The sequence below is a fragment of the Adiantum capillus-veneris genome, chromosome 20 (genome assembly GCF_014529385.1).
Source record: "Adiantum capillus-veneris isolate H3 chromosome 20, ASM1452938v2, whole genome shotgun sequence".
NCBI lineage: Eukaryota > Viridiplantae > Streptophyta > Polypodiopsida > Polypodiales > Pteridaceae > Adiantum > Adiantum capillus-veneris.
The window spans coordinates 20,534,133-20,555,538 of NC_140950.1; positions in this window are offsets into that span (position 1 = coordinate 20,534,133).

The following is a 21,406-nucleotide window of genomic DNA, read 5'->3' on the forward strand; positions in this document are numbered from 1 at the left end:
TGCAAGAACTAAAGGAGTTATGACCTTTAGTAAAAGCAATGCTGATTACTACACCGAGACAGTGTGGAATGTGTTCAGGCCTTACCTTAAGTGTGCTTGCAGATTCTTAGACCCAAAAGCTTCCTGCGAGTCAAGCATAATTTGGTTTGACCATGCTATTTGGTATGCCCTCAACAATCTACCTAGTATCTTTCTTGATAAAGCAGAAGAATTTCACCTTTCCCTCTTTTGCTCGTGGCTCGGTGGACAAGCGAAGGATTTGGTCTTAGCCCAAATTGCCTTTATTCAGTATAGATCAATTATGCGTGACACTCTTGAAGAGCTTGGATCTGATGGATGTGGGACTCTACTGACCACTTATGGCGGCTTTAAAGGTATCAAAAGTATAGTTGGCCAAATTAAACCAAATATTGAAGAGGATGAATCTCAAGTTTCCAAACGTCCTAATACTCTTGTCTCTCCGGCGGCGTCTTACACCTCTTTCTTAACTCCCTCCTTGAGTGAATCAGTGTTTGGGAGAGGGAGAGGTAGAAGTTATGTGAGAGGTAGGGGAAGAAACCTACCATTCAGAAACCTTTTGGATATGTAAAATGCAGGATCGAAGGATTGCTTGCGGAAGACGTTACCTACCTCCAAAGGATGAAGTGTGTAATAGGATTTTCTCACATTGCTTGTTTACAAGCAAAATTTTGGATTTCTTTACTCCCCAAGCTGTCTTTTCAGAATGTTTTGGACATATTTTTGGGTCGAATTTATTACTAAAGGATGTGATGATTGGTTGGAAATACTCGCCACCCATTAAGAATCTATTTTATTCCAATGAGTTTCTCCATAATAATGAGTTACCTATCTGCTCTTGTCATCTATTTCAAAAATTCTGTAAAAACTTCACTGATTTTGGTTTACACGTTTGTACATCTAACTTAGAAATCATCTCGGATCCTCATGTAAGGAGTCTCTTGAGTAATGGCTTGAATCATATTCCTCCTTTTCCACTAAATCCTCAATGTGCCTTATCAGCACTACTTGAATGCCTGGCCGACTTGGCCTTAAAACTCCAACTGGAGGAGGAAGTTCACTTCCAACTTACATCATCACTCAAAAGTATTTTTTGGAAAAAGATCAGTCTTTTGCCACAAATGTGGCTAAGCACTGATACTACTTGGCTTACGACAAAAATAAAGACCTCTATCTATGATATTAAAAAGAAATGGCTCATTATTGGCCTAGGTAAAGCATCAAACATTGCATCCTTTATATGTAAAAATTGGCATTTAATTTGAGGCTGCCAGTTCAAGACTTAATAGTAATGACTTTCTTTACCTTGATTACTCTCCACTTTGCGTAGCTACAACATTAAACAATGAATTATCAGGACTCGGTTATTATCCTGAATCTCTGAAAATTCATGTACTCTTCCCAACATACAAAATTCATAAGCATAAATTCAGATGGATTTCTAACGCTTCAAAAAGCTTGTTCTCCTGTGTTACGAATGATATCACCCACTACTTAAACTTTATCCTACTAGAAATCAAAAATATATGTGCCATCAAACACAGAGATATAAAGAGATTCAGAAATGTAGATTATTGTCCTTTTTGGGTCATAAAAAACGCAGCTGAGGTATTTATTAACCTCCCAGAAAGCATTTACTCTATCTTCACGGTTGACATAACTCAATGCCATGAAAATATCCCTTTAGATGGGCCGTTTGGGCTTTTTTATACCTTATCGTGTCTTATAAAGATTGCCTTTGCCCACAGAAAGGAACTTGGGTATACTTGCATCTCACAAAAAGGGAATAAAGGATGGGTAAAAAAATCGAATAAATCTGCACCTTTCATCTTTAAAGAGGAAGATCTATATAAGTATATCTTTTGGCTACTGAGTAACAGTTGTATCCAATTAGGTAATACTAGCTTACAAACAAACTCTAGGGATACCAATGGGTTTTGCATGCTCTCCGATTATGTGTAATCTATATCTCTGTTACTTCGAGTATCATTGGCTCCTTAAAATATTAACTAAACCTGCAAGTAATTCATTACTCACACACTTTGCACATTCATTCAGATTTATGGATGACCTTTGTAGCATCAACAACCCCATATTTGAGACTACACTTAAAGATATTTATCCACCTTGCTTAAGTATTGAACCTACATTCTCTGAGAGAGTACAATGGTAGGATAAATGGATCGTTTCTAAAACACACTTTCTGAATATTGAGTTTACTTTAATTTCTCCATTTTTGGGAAACTTTTATACTCGTTTTTTTTTGGAAAAGAGAAAAGCTTAAGCTTACGTCCTCTGAATTTACGAAGAAAAAAAGCAATAGACCGTACAAAAATTCTCTACACACTTGTCTAGGAATGCTTTTTCTTATAATGTATGCCTCTTCCGACTAATTTACAGCATATGAAGAGATAGATACTTTGATTACCAAGTTTATTAAGAACGGGTTTACAAAAAAAGTTCTGGTTGCATGCATCTGCAACTCCTTAGAAAAACACAACTGGACCTACCTTAAATTTGACTTACAAAATCTGATTAGTCTACTTAAATCAGACTGAATCTAACCTCACATAACCTGGTGCATAATTATACAAATACTTCTTGAGGTTCTAGGCCCCTATTCTATGGGGTCTACTACCTCATAGGATTTGGTGCCTGGGAATGGGTGGGCACACACACACACACACACACACACACACACACAAAATAGCATGAGGTCTTTCATCTGACTCTTCTATTACATGGGACAAAAAGGAGCAGGGCTGATAAGTATTTTGGGAGCATCTCATCTACATCTCTATTAAACCGCCCATTAAATGATCACACAAACAGCTATCGCAGTAAAAGCAGGTGTTTGGACGCTCTGCTAAAGGCAAGATACGAGTCGCCAAGACTAACCCATACTCCCGGGTGTGTGGAGTACAGTTAAAATACCCTCTTAATTGATGACCATAACTACGATACAAAAAGATCTTATGAAGTGGAAGGAATTGGGCTAGCAGGTATAACCGCTCTGAAAAACCTGGCTTCATTGAATGTTCTAGGTAATAATACTGTGGCCCTAGGCCCAGAGCCTTAGTAACCATCGCTAATCTGATATTGTTCCTAAAATGCTCGCGACCCCAAAGGGTGACACGGGTCACTCGATTTTGGTATGACCACCATTTAGTCTGGGAAACAGAGGTTCCTAATTGCGGGAATAGAAGTAGTTCATAACGGAGTAAAGTAGCTCTCCGAGTAGAGTCACCTGATTGATAAAGGTGTGCTGTTGCTATGGAAAAAACCAGTTCTCGGTTGTAGGCCATTTTTTGATTAACACACCTGAGGAGCAAATATACGGATATGTATATTACTTGAGTACTGTTACTCCTTACTGTTACCTTGGACGTGTTTATGTATAAGTGTCATCTGGCTTTTATAGACCCACATTATGACTTTGAGTCGGAATTGGAAGTAATAATTAATCACAAAAAAGTGTTGTTGCTATGTAGTGTATCGTACATTGTTAAGATCCTTACTGGTATACTGTACCCTAGTGGATGGTTGCATGATTTAAGCCGAGTATAAGGATCAGTTGAATTTGTAATGGGATGTGTGGGATCAACCTGAGCCAGGTTCTAAAAGCTCAAAAGTTGATTCGAACCGGGTATCGACCGCATTGGTTTTTTTTACTTTGTATACATAATGAGACTTGATATTTTTGGACTTGACCTTGCTTTAAGGTAAATAATATATATATCTCTCTCTCTCTCTCTATACACTCAGTAGCGTATTTCTTTAAAAGCTTCTCTGTTGTGTTGGGCTGCCTGCAACACGCTACTGCCTGCGCTAGGGTTGAGGTGGCAGGTGAGTGTAGTAGCAAATGCTGGGGTGAGTTGATCAAGATCAAACCGGATCTTCAGCTAGGACAATCCCAGAGTATCTGGCCCGTATGGGCGTCGTCTAATGCTGTAGCTGTCCGAGTCAGTGGCGGATCTCCTCCCGATTTGCTTCAGCAAAGTATAAATGCCCCTTAAAAAAGTGAGTACTCTTGCTCACTTAGCATCGTGTTGTATTCACTTGTGTGCATTCTATACTGTGAGGTTAGAAGATATTTTCTACTGTGTACTCAATCATGCCGAAAAAGAATGGGAAGGAGATTGTGGATGCTTTGTCGTCTCCTAATCTACAAGTTAAACAAATTTTCTGTCTTGCTCTAGGGAATTTCTATAAATACTGTGTAGCTTTGCTGAGACTGTTTTGAGAAAGTTAAAAAAAAAACCAGTTAATTCGTTTCCGGATACTGAACTTTCGTGTGTAAAAGGTGTAAGAGGAGATATAAGATTGGCTTGCTTTGGGATTGATGCAAGTTATGGTTTTTCTTTGACTTATGTATTATGGGTCCGTGAAATCAGTGGAAGGGGAAATAAAAAATTGGTTTTGTATGCTATATCTTGTTTGGAGGGGATTTGTCTGACACTGTCGGCTATGGAATGATATGACTTGAGCATGTCTAATGGCATGATTATGGTGTGGACTGCATTGGAAAAGGTAAAGTTAGCTGGGATTATTCAATTGTTTGATGAATGTCTAGCTGGTCTTTACATAGAGCCAGAAATTCACAAATATCTAAAAAAATAAGCTAAAAATAGTGTGCATGTAATGTTGGAGACCTTTGTCTGCTGTAATACTAAGGAGTCGGAGTACATTTTGTACACGTGCTGACCTCAGACTGAATAAACTCAGAATACTGGTACCGAATTTTTGGAATGAAGAGACTTTGAATAAATGAAAGGCTGTTTTCAGATTCGCTGACCATATTGGATACTGACCTTTCTTGTGTCAAACTGAAAATATCTCTTACTCTAGAGATTGGCAATTGTTATTTTGAAGCTATGCTGAAAAAAAGTTTTGAAAGGCCTTGAAAAACCACTAATATGGGTTTTTTTAAAAATGGAAAATTGTTCCGGAAACTGTTCTTACAGGTTTATGGGATTAATTTTAGTGGGAGTACATGTCTGCTATGGGACATATAGGAAATTGTAACCCTCTTTGACTAATGGTGTTTGTTTTCGTAAAATAAACAAAAAAATAGATATATAGCCTGGTTCTGGAAACTGACTCTTACTGTTAAGGGAAGAAGTGTGAATGGCTCAGTTAAACTATGAACTACCTAGTTTTTTTTTGAATGATGGTGGTAATATGTCTGGTTGCCGTAAAAAGTGCTATAAAACTGGTTTTCTGAGGAATAAACTGTATTTAAAAAAAAAAGAAAAATGAGGAGACTGCCAGGTATAAGGGAGTTTGACTGCTTAGGTAAGAGGATTGTATGGTACTTAAAGGAAAGGAATTGTATATATGGGTGATGATGTTATGTTCTGTTAAAAAACTACTCAATAGATATAATGTACACTTGAAAGGGATACTGCAAAAAAAACCAAAAATTCACAAAAAAATGAGCCGTAATTATCTTATAAAGTTGAAAAGATATTTTGGCTTATTGTAACACTACTTTGCTGAGGTCCTTTTGGTAAGAGGATAGTCCCTTGACTGATTCACTTTCTAAGTTCTGGTACCTATTCTATTGAATCAGCTGTAGATTATTCTGAGGGCACTTAATACAAGTTTCGAAAATGGTGTCCTGGCGTCTGATATTTGGTTGGTAGTAAGTAGTATCTCATAACCACGTGTAGGAGAAAATTTTGGTTTTGTAAATTGACTTAACTATTTTTACCACATTACATCACCTACTAGTAAGATCGAATTGTTTTTTAGAGCAGATGCCTATCTCACTGAATTGGCTAAAAACTATTTAGTATTTACTTAGTACTAGCTTCTGGTATGTTGCTCTTTCTCTAATTCTTGATAAAGCTGAGAGTGGCAACACATACTAGGTTGATTAAGAGAGGCAACACATACCGGATTGTCTATAGAGCTAAAGAGTGGTAACACATACCGGATTAATCTGGTTGCAAAGTTACTAGATCTTTTTCTCATCTCATACTATGAAGTTTTGTGATAGTGTTCGGTCACTTACCATTACTTCAACATAGTGACTGAGGTCTGAAGGTCTTGGTTGGTTTGAACCTCGGCTATTCAATAGAATTTGCTTGTCATCATCTGCTGGCTTCCTAATTTCACTCAAGTATATATTAACTGATTCGTACCTAACATCTTGCAGTATATACAAAAAAGCTTCTAGAAGTTGGTTTTTAAGGCCTTGGTATTATAAGGAAAGTCATATAATTCCCTTTAACTGATCTTTGCTGGTTAATCTTTTGTCGTATCTTTCTCGGACAAGGTCTGAGTCTGATCTAAGTACTAACTCATCTAGGGCTTTATGATATATATTTAAAAAAATAGTTTATATGTGGCTTGGGCTACAGTATGTCAGACATGAGTGGATAAGCATAAATATTTCTTGAGAAATAATGTTTTTTTAATAAAAATAAAAAAATAAAATAAGGGAGTGAGCTCAGGTTTATAAATTTGGAAATTCTGACATACATAGATGCTTTATGAGTGTTCACTTTCCTGTATCAGATTGGCAAAAATGCCAGAGAAATGTTTTTTCAAATATAAACAATATACTAGTTAAGAACTATGTGTTTTTTTAAGGTGACATGGATAACAATTGGGATGCCTTGCATCACCTGCGTACAGTCACGTGCTAATGAATAGTTTTCTTGTGGCTATGGGTGCAGGTGAGGGCTACCTTCCTTGAGTAAAATGTCCAGTTCTTAATAAATGGTGGATCTCTTAGTGTGACGCAAATTTTCCCAGACTTTGGGTGTATGGATCCTTGAGCTGTATCTTGTTATCTTCATTACCTTGTACAAAATTTATTTTCAACTGCAAATAAATTATTGTGCAAAGCCACTGCACTTTTCTAGAATTGTTAGTCTGTGAACAGTTAGTGTTCGTTTGCGTATATATATATATATATATATATATAGATTTAAAACTGCTACACACACACACACACACACACACACACACACACACACACACACACAGAGAGAGAGAGAGAGAGAGAGAGAGAGAGAGAGAGAGAGAGAGGAACTAGAGGATTAAACTTTGAAGAGAGTTGGTAGGGTAATAAAGTTTGTGGAGGGTTGTCTAAAGGAGTGGTCAAGAATGTATAAAAGAGGAAAAAAACCAAGGATATTGACCCCGTTTAGGGAATGGCTGGAGTTTTAGAGATGTTGTACATATCCAAGAGGCCAAAGATGATCGAAGTAAGAGGCAAGGTTTAGTCAAAAAGGAGGGCGGAATTTTTTATTTTTTTTTGGGGGGGGGGAGGGGTTTAGAGAGCAAAGTCTCATTCATCTAACATATCAAAGGTTTAGGTAAGTGTGCGAGGTCGGTGTTGGATTTAAGAAGCTTAGTGAGGGGTTTGATAATGGAACGGGACAAGTTGAGATGGCGTATTAGAGGTGAGAAAGGAATCCTGCTGATGGTTGGAGCGGGTTTGGTTCTGGACACAAATTGGAGGAGAGAGGGTCTCAGATTGTAGGAAAGGTATACAAAGCAAGCTTCCAACAGGGGAGAGGGATAGCCCTTTGCTCTTAACCTAGCAAAGAAAAGGTTACGAATGGAGATAAAGCATGAAAGAGAGCTTTCTCTAATAATGTACCTCCTAAGCTATGAGAGAATAAAGGCGATCTTTTGGTGTGTAGGGTGCCAGGATTGCCAAGGGATGTAGTTATGGGAATTAAAGCTTTTTTGGTAGCAATGGGTATCTAGGAATCCATGAGTGGCAAAAGAGGGTCCCTTGAAAAAATGAATTTCCAGAATGCTTCTTGCGAGGAGATTGCAACGGAGATTTGATATGTTCTTGGAGAGGGTGTCCGTACTTATGGAGGAGCTCGTTTAGGTTAGAGAGAGGACCGTCCCATATTCCAAAGGCATCATCTATAAATCTCTTGAAATAGATAAGGGAAGAGGAAGATAGGAGATTCATGTCTTCCTTTAAAAAGCAAAGAAAAAGGCAAGCATATACCACCGCAAAGTTTGACCCTATAGCAGTGCCCTTAATTTGGTGCCAAAACTCTCCATTGAAAGAGAGATAATGGTGGTTGAGGATAAAAGAGGCTAAGGATAAAATAAAGTGGATCTTAGGGAAAGGGAAGAACCCCTTGATGGAATGTTTATGGCTAAAGAGGTCATCATGTATGGGGATACTATATGGGGATACTAGGATAAAGAGACTCCACATCAAAGGTGAAGAGGATAATATTGGGAGGAAAAGAAATAGATGCTAGGTCTAAAATAAGAGAGTGAGAGTCTTTTAGGTATTGAGTTTTGGACAAAAGAATGGGGTAGAGTTGTGCATGGAGCCATTTAGAAGCGTTGTAAAAAATGTAGCTTTTGCAAGAACAAATGGGACGGTCAACGAAAATGGGTTTGTGGATCTTAGCTAAAAGAAAGAAGGGGCAAGGTTTAGGGTTTTCATGTGAAGAAGAGAGAATAAAGGCTTTCTTTGCCGGGAAGAAGAGGATAATTGGTGACAATAAAAATAAGGAGGGAGTGTACAAAGGCTACTTGAGAGTGAGAGAGAGAGAGAGAGAGAGAGAGAAGTGAACCAGAGGATCTTGGAGAATTTATTAACATTCAAACCACAAAGGAGGTTCATCTCGGGCTAATAAATTTATTAGCTCAATGCACAATGGATGCTTGGAAAACCTGTACGGAATTGTCATTTTGATGCAAAGGTTAACTTTGGATGTTTCAATGCAAAGGTTAATTTTATAAGTTGTTAACTTCTACATGGCCGGTACATGGGTATGGTCAAGCTAAGCTTTAAGCTTTAAGGTCGATTTCTGGATGTGTGTCTTCCCATTTCCAATTTGAACTTTAAAAAAGTCACGTGCTCAAGTATTTGTCTTTTTGCAAAGGCACATCTATTTGTGTTTTAAAGAAAGCATATAGGATTTACATTAAGGCTTGCATTATTTCATTTGTGTTAACATTAAGGCTTGCATTATTTCATTTGCATTATTTTCATTATTTAAAGAAAGCATATAGGATTTACATTAAGGCTTGCATTATTTGCATTGACAGCATGGTGACATTTTTACAAAGATATATCTTATTGGTGAGAATCCATGATGTTGCAATGGAGGGGTCAATGACTTCAAAGACAAATTTGAGTGATCAAGGCATCAAGAGCAGTTTAGGTGAAGTCCTTATATGTATTAGAAACACATCATTGCAAAAGAATATATGGATCCAATGGATTTTTGTACAAATCTCTTGGTGTGATATATTGAAAAATCTCCAAAACAAAGCTTTGAAGCTTTAAGGGTGGAGACATAGGTGAGAGTCTAGAGGTGTGTGTGTGTGTGTGTGTGTGTGTGAGAGAGAGAGAGAGAGAGAGAGAGAGAGAGAGATTGATTTTCATGATAGCTTGGAAAATGGAAATAAAAGAACTCGACACAACTTGAACTCAAGACTTGCTATTCAAGAGGAAACTTGGTGGAAAACCAATCTACCACACTTGGATTGGAAGGTTATTCCAATTTTCTCTTCTTGCTTTCTTACTGACACATGCCATAGAGTAACCAAAGATAAAGTAGAGTCCATACATACATACATACATATATATATCTATAGATATACATATATATATATATATATATGTGTGTGTGTGTGTGTGTGTGTGTGTATATATATATATGTGTGTGTGTGTATATATATATATATATGTGTGTGTGTGTGTGTGTGTGTGTGTGTGTGTGTGTATACACACACACACACACACACACACACACATATATATATATATATATATATAGAGAGAGAGAGAGAGAGAGAGAGAGAGAGAGAGAGAGAGAGAGAGATCTATACAATGAGCCTTGATTTTTATATGTTTCCTAGTATCATTTCTTTGTTATACAGTACAATAGCTAAGTGGGAGGTAGATGTGTGTGTATGTGCGCGCATGCGCGTGCGCAAGAAAAAGAGAGAGATCAAAAAGCGATCAAGAGGTGTTTTTGTTTGTGAACACATCTCCTCATGTGTGTGTGTGTGTGGGTGTGTGTGTGTGTGTGTGTGTGAGAGAGAGAGAGAGAGAGAGAGAGAGAGAGAGAGAGAGAGAGAGAGAGAGAGGCTCTATGTGTTTGTAGGCGACAATAGAAGGTAGACAAATGCCACAAACCTGAAATTCATACAACTCTAGCAGCTTGCATGGATTGTGGGAGCATTGCCATGTTCAACAAGGCAAAAAGAGGGGCAGACAAGAGGTGTCATTGAAGGGATTTGAAGAGGCATGGAGAAACAGGCAGTACCACTAGCTACAAATAGAGAAGGGGACCAGCAATAGCATGAATGCAACGTCCATGTTTAACAAGGTGAGGGGGTAGGGAGGAAGGATAGTAGAAGGGAGCGGTAGTGACAAGGGGTACGCTTAAATAGCAAGAAGCAGTTGTGTGTGTGTGTGTGTCTGTGTGTGAGAGAGAGAGAGAGAGAGAGAGAGAGAGAGAGAGAGAGAGTTATAGATTTTATTATTGTGCTTTGACGTCAAATATGACCTATGGGATTAAAGATACATGTGATATATACTATGTATGGGGTTGACAAGTGATTCTCAAAGATCCAAGATTTTGGTGATGGGAATCTCAATGGAAAGCCCACAGTGTGGCTAGGAGAGGAAGGTGTGCAGGTCTAATTCATGGCTAAAAATGTGAGCAAAAGTTGAGCACTCTATTAATGTGTGGTACTTAGACTCTTGAACACTTAGACTCTTGAACGTGCAATGAGCATAATGTGCAAAGTCAATACGATTCAACATTTTTGCTCCTCCACATCCCATCATCCCTTCGCTTCAAACCTCATATCATCCTCCTCTTGCACGCACGCACGCATACAACCTTTACACAACAAAGGGGTAAATAGTAGGTTGTGATGTAAAATGAGCTTGATTGTGCATTTGAATATTTTAAGGGTTGTGTACTTCAAATCTTTTTGTGGAACTCTACATAGCACTGCCGGTCGGAGGTGCCACCGCCGAAGGTGATGTCGTTGTACTAGTCTGTCATAATGATATCAAGATAAACCTTAAGCTTAGGCGGGTGTCCCCATGAGAATTGTTAGTAATGTGTGTGTAACCCTCCTTTCAAACCCTCACTAGGTGTGGAGATTTTGAATATTCCATTGATTGGGGGAAACCCCCTCCCCCTCCCCCCCCCAAGGACCTAGAGCCCACCATTGAGATAGGTGTTGACTTCTTTGACCATACCATAGAGACTCTGTCTCTCATATGCTTTTAGATATTTATGACAATGCACCAAAGTCGCATTCTTTCAAAACCATTACCGTAAAAGGCCTATAAAAGGTCCTTTTTATCTTGGCTGGCTTGAAGGGCAGAGTGATCACCAAAGAGGATAGGTTTGAGTTGTGACAAGATGACTTTGTGAGCCTATCCTAAAGGGCAATTACTATTGCGATGAATAAACTTAAGAACTTAAGTTGGGAATGCTAGGCTACGACTCCTTTATCAATGTGGGTTCCATATAGGTTGGTGCCTTCCACAGGTATACCATTCACTTGTTTATAAGTGTTTCCATGGAATTGGATATACATGTGATCCATTAGCTATGTATTGAGCTACAGGACTTGTCCTTTGGAGAAAGAAAGGTGACTTTAATATGCCTCAGAAGGTCAAGTGCCACTAATACATTTAGAAGAAAACCTCCTGAAGGATGATGATCAAAATCATAACTAATGAGGGAGTTTATGATCGGGCTTACACCAATATATCCATGATGAGGAATGTTCACATAACACTTCTTGATGTCTACAAAGAAGATAGAGGATACCTCCTCTTGGAGATTGAGAACCACATCATATCAAGAGTCCACAAAGAAGATAGAGGATACCTCCATGATGAGGGATGTTCACATAACACGTCTTGATGTCTATAGAGAAGATAGAGGATACTTACTTGGGAGATTGAGAACCACATCATATCAAGAGTCCACAAACCACCAAGACTAAACAATGATGTTATGGCAGAGGAGAGATTTTTGATTCAATGAGTGCACTATCTTTTCTATGCTCAGAATTCATGTTTTTAGGATGCAAGCTAACAAGAGAGAAGCCTTTAAGAAAAAACAATTAGACCCATAGGTAATCCATCATAATGCTTTTGTGTGTGCCTTGTAGATGGACATGAGGTATGGCACGGGTAAAGAGTTTTCTGCTTGGTATTTGTGTCAAGAAGGTCGCAATCGCATATGAAATTTTCATTATGGGGAATCTTCACAAGGTGCTTTAAAATCACCACCCACTCAGGGGTTACGGTTTGGGAGCTCGCTGCGAAGGCCTGCTAGGTGCAAGGGGCAAGGAGGCCTACGGCAGGGCGACGTTAACGTAGTTGAGTTGGTGGCGTGGGTTGGTGTGGTGACGGTGCCCTCACGTGGCTAGGTGTCCCTCAAGTGGAGGGCCCTGCAGCCCCGTACATGCCTCGTCTACTCCATCGGTGCCCCTCCCTCATTTTTGGAAAGGGTGGAGGTCGCCCCTTCGTGCCTCGTGCAGCAACGACGACCAGTTTTGGTGATCAACAACGGTGGGTGGTTTGGTGTGGCTTGTCTTCGTTCTGGTGGGTTCCGTTATGCTCGTGGGCTTGGCGTGCTTATGTAGCCTCGGATCTACTGATGGGGGAGCATGGTGGTTGTGGCAAGTTTACCTTGGGCTGTGGCATCCATCTGTATGGGTTTCGGGTGCTTTGATGAGAACTAGTATGTGACCCGCGCGTTGCTCCGGCCAAAGAAACATCGCTTCTATTCTTGTAGTGATATCTTCTCTTCCACGTGAAACACTATCAATACTCTATTCCTATATGTATATTCTATTGCATTTCTAAAAGTAACGCATTACACAACCTCTTTAAGATTCTAACAAACATAAATATATGTAAGAATATACAAAGCATTCTTTGATACCAAGCTTGGGAGCTTCTCATAGACATTGTTTTTCATAAGATGCTAGTCCTTGTTCAAAAAACTTAGGAGTGCTCTACTTCTATTGTGTGTGTGTGTGTGTGTGAGAGAGAGAGAGAGAGAGAGAGAGAGAGAGAGAGAGAGAGAGAGAGTCTCCTCCTTCTAGTGTATCTTGGTTCAGCAATGCTACCAATGTTGATTATATAGATTAGGTAAGTTAGCATGGTATGGAGAGATGAAAGCCGTTTGGAATCAATAGCAATAAAGGTGTTTTTGAAAATGGAGTGCGTTCTAAAATTGGTTTCAACAATAGGAACACAATTGAATTCAATATCTCTCTACTTCACTCTCTTACTTACTTCTATCCTTGCGTCTTTTTTATGAGCAAGACATGGTAGAAGTGTACATCAAAACTTCTTATATGGCAAGAAGACCATCTTTCCCTTGGTCTACATAGAGTTGACAAAAGTGCTACCAAGTCGAGAAGTACAAACTGGGTAAGCTAGCAAGTTTTTAAAGATAGTGTGTAATTATGAAACTTTTCATGTTGACGAAGGAAATTTGGAATGGCGGCCTCTACACCAAAACAAACTCCATTGCGCCACAAGGAAAATGAGATGAGGGCACCACCTAGTCTTGGAAGCGTGGACTAGGACCGCTACACAAAGAGAGAGAGAGAGAGAGAGAGAGAGAGAGAGAGAGAGAGAGAGAGAGAGAGCACTATGAATGAAGCATTAACCGTGGTGTGTGCACAAGGAATGGATGACTTCAAACACTCCCAACACAAATAGCATATAGATTACCAAACAATCACTCAAGGATTAGCCAAGATCACATCAAGCACTCTCACACGCATATACAACATTTCACTTAATTAACACAAGTAAGAGGAGGAGAGGTTACTAGCATGAAACAATTTGCACTCTAGGATGTGCAAGAATAGAGTGAATGAATGAGCTTATGGGCTCATGGTGAGTGATACAAAGGCTCAATGGGCTGAGGGAGGCTTGAAATTACAAAGGGGAAGGCCTCTTTATATAGGAAAGAGAGTGATTAGGAGTGAGGTTAAGATACAAGTGTAATTTGTAAAAATGAAGCTTGATTAGGGACATTCAACCAATGAAGAAGCTCCTTCCAAGTGATTTGTTGACCAATTAGCTCCATCATCACTTGTGTTGTCTTCACTCCTTCCTCCATAGCTTGAGTCCAAGAGCTTCCTTATTTTAAAATGTAAAGAATCTACATAAAATCAATACATATCTAGTAATAATAGAAAGGGGTTGAATGAGAACTTATGAATTACAACAAGATTAAGCATGACTTGAGAGGTGATTAGAAGAGGAACTTTGATGGGTTTTTGAGCTTGAGAGAGAGGAGGAAGGAGAGGAGGGTGAGAAGACTAATGGCTGATTTAAAAGAAGGTCTCAATGTGGAAAAGGAAGGGTGTGTGTGTGTAAAGGTAGGGGGGTGGTCTCCACCACAGTTGAAAAAACTTCCGTCCACCATTTTGGCCATATCTCCTAGACCGTAGGTGCAAAAATTATAAAAAAAATATGGCCAGAATCTTCAGCTCGTCAGTTACAACTTTGATGAAGACAACTTTTCTTGGATCGGAGTGGAAGTATTTTTTAAAAATTCAACAAAATCATGTGCCTGATTTCTTCCTTTACCAAGTCTTCCACTTGGGTCCCATTTGTTTGAATCATCATATGGCTCCAAAGCCATGATGATACGAGCCACTCATGTCCCTTGAATCATGGGTGCATGGCTCCACAACCACATCATATCTTTTCTTTTCACATTTACATATTTTCCCTTCCCTTTACCACTAGGTTCTCCCTCTACCTTTCACCTCCGGTGAACTAGTCAAGAAAAAATCATTTTTTTAAAATTTTTCCAAGAGGTTGTTCTCACTCTTTCTTTTATTGTAAACCTCTAGAAGCAAGGAAAACCAACAAAATATGATAAACAAAAATTTGTGATAGGCTCGGATCATAGCCCCCCCAAACCTGGCTAGGGGTATTTATGCCTCTAGCCTACTTTCTTTGATCTTGAGCTGACCTTATCCTGATGTGATAAGGCTTTAGATGCCATCCATTTGTCCTGGTCTTGTGCACTTTACCATCAATGTCCTGAAGTCTGTAAGAGCCGTTTTTGAACTTTTTGGTGACCAAGAACGTGCCTTCCCATCGGAAAAGAAACTTTCCATCCTTACGAGTGTCGAAGCGATTGTCATATCGAAGCACCAGAGATCCCTTTTTGATGTCTTTGGATGCTAGCTTTTTGTTGAACTTTTCTCTGCGCTTCTCTGCTTCTTGAGAATAGTGGTTGATGGCTTCTTCACGATCCAATTGCAGCCTCTCTAGATCCATGATCCTTTGATGTACTTTCTCCTTTTGAGAGCCTACCTGGCTACCCAATATTCGAAGACTTGTTAACTTCACTTCAATGGGCAAAAGCGCCTCCTTTCCATAAACCAAATGAAAGGGTGTGTACCCTAATGTGGTTTTGAAGGAGGTTCTATAGGCCCATAGAGCTCCATTCAGGTGTTTGTCCCAATCTTGGCGCCTGGCATATACCTGTTTGGTGAGAATTTTGCAAATGATTCCATTTACCTTTTCCACCAAACCATTGCACTGAGGGTAGTAAGGAGTAGAGTGTTGATGCTGAATATTTAGCTTCTTCATGAGTTCTCCTACCAAGTCTGCTCTAAACCCTGGTCCTCTATCAGATAGTATTTCAAGAGGGGTGCCAAACCGGCAACAAATGTGGTCAAAGATGAACTGACTCACATCCTTAGCAGTAATTCTATTGGTCGGCATAGCCTCAGCCCATCTAGTCATGTAGTCTACTCCCATGATGATGTACTCTTTACCTGACTGAGTGCGTGGTAGAGGCCCTATGGCATCAATTCCCCACTTCTCAAAGGGCCCATATACCTTTATTGGGTTTTGAGGTTCAGCTATGAGCCGTCGTGGTCCTGCTTTTTGACATTCATCACATGTTTGACACCAATATTTGACATCACGATGAAGACTTGGCCAAGTAAACCCAGCTTGTAGAACCTTTCTACTAGTGACGTCGTGTGCAAAGTGTCCTCCACATACATCATCGTGACAAGCTTTTAAAATCTCTTCAATTTCACTCTTCAAAGGAACTCTCCTAAGCACACTATCCTTACCAAGACAATACAAGTCATCATTTACTATGCGATACCTGGTAGCCTTCCTAGCTAACCATTGCCTTTCCCCTGCATTCAAGCGTTTAGGAGCCTCTCCTTGCTCCAGAATGTGCATAATATCTTCCAAGTCCTCCTTGCCTTGCTGAAGTGGAAGTTTGATGGCCACTGCTCCCACTATTGACTCATTTAACTTTGATGATGCTAGGTGGTCTGCATCCTTGTTCTGGTCTCTTGGTACATGATGTACTTGTGCCTCCCTAAATCTCCTCATAAGAGCTCTTGCTTCTCTCATTTTAGTAGAGAGACGGGCATTTTTGCAAGCCCATGTACCTTGCATTTGCCTTACCAAAAGCATGGAGTCACCAAAAGCGTTTAATCTCTTAATTGAATTATCGAGGCACCAGCAAAGGCCATGAATTAGAGCATGATATTCTGCTTCATTGTTGGAGTGGACATCTTCTAGAGTGATCCCTTCACCATGGATCCTCTCTCCCAATGGGGATAAGACCACGATGCCTGCAGCTGCCTTATCCTTGGTTCTCTTGTATGCTCCATCAAAGTAGAGGCTATAAGCATTGACCAAAGCCTCTAGAGCTGGAGGTGGTGGAAGTTCCTTTCTCTTCAAATGGAAAACTTTTTCATAGCACTTGTTTGTTAAAATGTCGGCTAAGCATGCTCGAGTTGTTCTTTCAACCTGTATTGTATAATCAAACTCTTGAAGTCGCACCACCCACTTTGCTATTTTGTCAGAGATTTCCATATGTTGTAGTGCATAGGGAAACATATCCTCCACAGTGATAATTACAAACCTCTTCGGCAGCAAGTATGGCCGAAATTTGGTTACCGCAAACATGAGAGCTAACACTAGCTGTTCCATTAGGGTGTAGGCCTTCTCTGTGTTTTCCATGAGGCGGCTAGCAAAATACACAGGCCTCATAAAGGAGGTTTTTGGATCTTTTTGTAGGAGGGCAGCACCAATGGCTTCTTCTCCCACACTAGGGTTTACAAAGAATGTTTCTTCCCAACAAGGTTGGAGGATTACAGGGAGTGACCCTAACATTTTTTTAATCTCTCTAAAATGCCCTTCACTTTCTTCACTAAAAACAAGCGTCTCTTGACGAGTCAGCTGTTGTAGAGGAAATATCACTTGGGAGAGTAAGTGTATGAATCTACTCAAATATCTTAGCTTTTGCAAGAAGGAGATTAATTGTTTGATGGAAGTTGGGGAAGGTAGATTTAGCAATGTTTCTATCTTTTCAGGATCTACCTTGATTCCATCAATGGACACTACATGCCCTAATAGTGTAACCTTGCTTTCCCCAATGTGACATTTGTCCTTGTTTAGTTGTCCACCCAGCTTAGCTAAACGAGTAAATCCTTCATCAATCTTGCCGAGATGCATACTTTTGGAGCTGTAAATACAAAAGTCATCTATGAAAACCCTTATGGACTTACCAAAGTAAGGTTGGAAGACCATGTTCATGAATCGTTGAAAGGTGGCTGGAGCGTTGGTGAGACCAAAAGGCATGACTCGAAATGCAAAACATCCCCATGGTGTGATGAAAGTAGTCTTTTCTGGTCCTCCTCTGCAATGCGTATTTGAAAGTAGCCAGAGTAGCCATCACACACTGTGTATCTCTCATGGCCTGCTACTTCATTTAGAATCTCATCTTGAAATGGGAGAGGGAAGTGGTCCCTCTTTGTTGCAGCATTTAGTGGCTTGTAATCCACGCACACTCGCCATTTACCATTCTTCTTTGGCCTCACCACTACTGGGGAGACCCATTCTGAATCTTCTACTGGGTATATGAATCCTGCTTCTAAGAGTCTCTTCACCTCAGACAACAGTGCATTTTGTTGCACAACTCCTAATCTTCTTAGTTTTTGTACTACTGGCTTGCTCCCTTCTTTTAGATGGATATGATGCTTCACTGCAGTGACACCTGTAATGTGAGTGTAATCAGAAATAAACAATGATGCATGCTTCTTGAGAACATTTACATAATCCTCCTTTTCTTCTTCCTTTATATCCTTGGATAACATCTCCTCTAGGCTGGCATCCCACACATTCTCCATTTGGATCCTTGGGTTGTCTTCTGATGAGGTAGTTTCCTTTATGGTGACGCCCATGACTTCGAGAGTGCTATCACTCTCTTCACTTGAACTCTCTTCCTCGTCCATGGATGAGGAGCATCCACTTGAGCTCCACTCATCAGCTGACGTCTCTAGTTCAAGGTTCTCTTGTCGCCCATTCTTTAGGTTATAAACCACCTTCCGACTATGGCCACCCATGCGAGGCCTCAACTCCAAGTCTCCTGTTGCCCAATCTTGCCTAGCTCCTATACCCATGAGCCAAGGTCGTCCTAAAATAAGGGGGTATCCTTCTCCCTTTACTGGCATCACATAAGCATCAACCTCTGTAGTGATTCCAAAAACAGAAACTCTCAAAGCTTTCACTACACCCACACAAGTGACAGAGACATTATTGGCCATTTTTGCCCTAAAGTTTGATGATTCCATTACCTCTAAACCCAATTGATGCATTAGCTTTTCTGTCATGACACAAACCTCTGCTCCACTGTCAATGTAAGTTTTTGGAATCCGTTGTCCCTTGATTTGAGCCTCCACCAAAGGCACTATATCCTTGAGACCATATGCTTTGATTACACTTACTAGCTTACTTCGCTTTGCTCTCGTGCTCACCATTTTTGACCATTGTCGTCGAAGCTTTGGGGAGATATGAAGTAGTTGTGGCCAAGTAATCTTTGGTCCTTGAGAACTCACATCAGCTGTCAAGTCATAAGGTTGTGTCCGAGATCCCATAGGGAAATCAGAGATGTCAATTTGAGACCTAGTACGGGTCTTTCTCTTCTTGGCTTCATCTTTAGTTGCCCGAGATGTACTTGCTTCATTGCTTGCATCCTTGCTTGTTTCTTTAACTACTTCATCTTGGACACGCACACGTTTGATAGGCATTGTAGCCACTTCATCTATCTTCATCTTCCCTTTAGCTATTTCTTCCTGGTTGCTTCTGCCCTTGAGGACCTCCTCCATCCTTATGATGCTCACATTTGGTTGAGTAGCAGGGGCTTGAGCTTGAGCACGAGGTGGCTGCAAAATTTGAGGTTGCGGTTGCTCTTGTGCTTGAGCTCTAGCACGGGGTGGACTTACTTGTTGTCGAGGACCTCTGACAGGGTAGTCATATCTTCTGGGATGAGGGCAATTATACATGCCGTGGCCAATTTCCCCACAATTGTAACACAACATTTCCCTTGCTTGACGTCGCATTGGTGGCCGATTCCCACCATTTCCCTCAATAGGCCTCCTTGCACCCTGCACAAGATTTACTCTCAACCCCTCTAGCTGGTTTGTGAGATTGTTTATTTGTTGGAGCATATCTTCTTGTTGACCTCTATTGAGGTCTGGTGCATTAGGCACATTTGGAGGTATGTGAGAAGCTTCCATAGTTGTGATATTGCCTCCCAAAGCTAGCTGGCCAGCTTGGGCTTGATAGAGAATCTTTCTATTCTTTTCCCTAGCAATTCTTAAGGCATCTTCAAAAGCATTTGGAAATTTGCCCTTTACCTTCTCCCTTAGCAAGGGGTACAAACCTGAGATAAATCGATCCTTTTGGAGGCAATTGGGAGCTCGCTCACCAGGGTTTAGTGAGTCTGACCATTGCCCCCAAAGTTTCAGAAAACCTTCCTCATAGGTTGCATAACCATGAGGGTCAACTTGATGAAGGGACAGAAGTCGTTGCCATAGTTCTTCTGCCGAATTGGCTCGTTGAAATCTTCGTAGGAAAGCCACCTTCAATCCCTCCCAATCAATTCTTTGGGTTGGATCTAGAGCCTGGAACCATACCCTAGCTTCTTCTTTGAGCACCAAAGGAAAAGCTCTCAATTTCACTGCTTCGTCATCCCTCCCGGAGACAAGGAAAGCCATCTCCAAGTTATCCAAAAAATCCCCAGCATTTTCCCCACTACGCCCAAAAAATTTGGGAAAGCCATCATAAAAGTGGGTTGCCTTCCTCTCAATATAGCACAAAGATGAAAACGTCTAGGCCCAAATCATATCTTATTAAGGGTAGAATAAATGGATTGATAGATGCATTAATCTCAGCTAGACGACGAGGGCCTAGTAAGTCCCTTATGATGTTTTGGAACCTAAGCTTTGTGCTAGCTATTACATGCACAGTTTGTCTAGCAAGAGGTTGGAAAGGTCCATATAAATCCCTATGATTCATGGAGTATGCTTAAAGCAAGATGAAGATGTGAACATCAAAAGATACATTATACTCCAAAATAGGAAATATTATAGGGTCAGGGGACAGCAATATCTCTCTCAACCTCTCAGCTCCAAAATAGAAGACCAATCTTTGTTGGAAAAAAATCTTTCTATCAATGCGCACATTCACCCTAATATTCTGAACTGATTGAAAGTTGTGGAAAATGGGATTATTCATTGGTGCATTAATTACAACCTTCCATGAAGCACTTCATTGAAGTTGAGCTCTCTTGGATCCCACCATTTGAGAGATGCGAAGAATTTGCTCACCGGTGATTAGCCTAGCTTTGGTGTGACCATCTTCAGCTTTGTAGAGTTCATAGGGTTCGATGGCTACCCTCTCAACCACCTTGAGCCTTCTTGCTAGTAGTAGTTGGAGTGCATCACCATATGTAGCCTCTTGCCAATATCGCACCCCATTGATGTGTAGCTCCCCCTCAAAAACTTGTTAATACCCGAGTTTGAGAGTGCTTTCACCACCTGAAGTCGAGGCTTCAAAGGAAGTGTCTTCACACTAGCCACAAAGCACTCAACACAGTTTTTTGACCTAGGGACTTGATGACTACAAGATTTTCCTTGAAGCAAAGAAGGGTGTGTGTAGTTAACTCTCTTTACCCGCATACGTGCCGTTTGTAGATAAAGACGCTTCTTTTCTCGAGCTTCTTGGGGAGACCATAGTGGAAGTCTCGGAGAATTTGATGGATCTTCCTTCATAGGATTGATAGAGCGCTGCTTGAGAACTCCTCAGTGGGGGCACCAATTTATGACGAAGGAAATTTGGAATGGCGGCCTCTACACCAAAACAAACTCCATTGCGCCACAAGGAAAATGAGATGAGGGCACCACCTAGTCTTGGAAGCGTGGACTAGGACCGCTACACAAAGAGAGAGAGAGAGAGAGAGAGAGAGAGAGAGAGAGAGAGAGAGAGAGAGAGAGAGAGAGAGAGAGCACTATGAATGAAGCATTAACCGTGGTGTGTGCACAAGGAATGGATGACTTC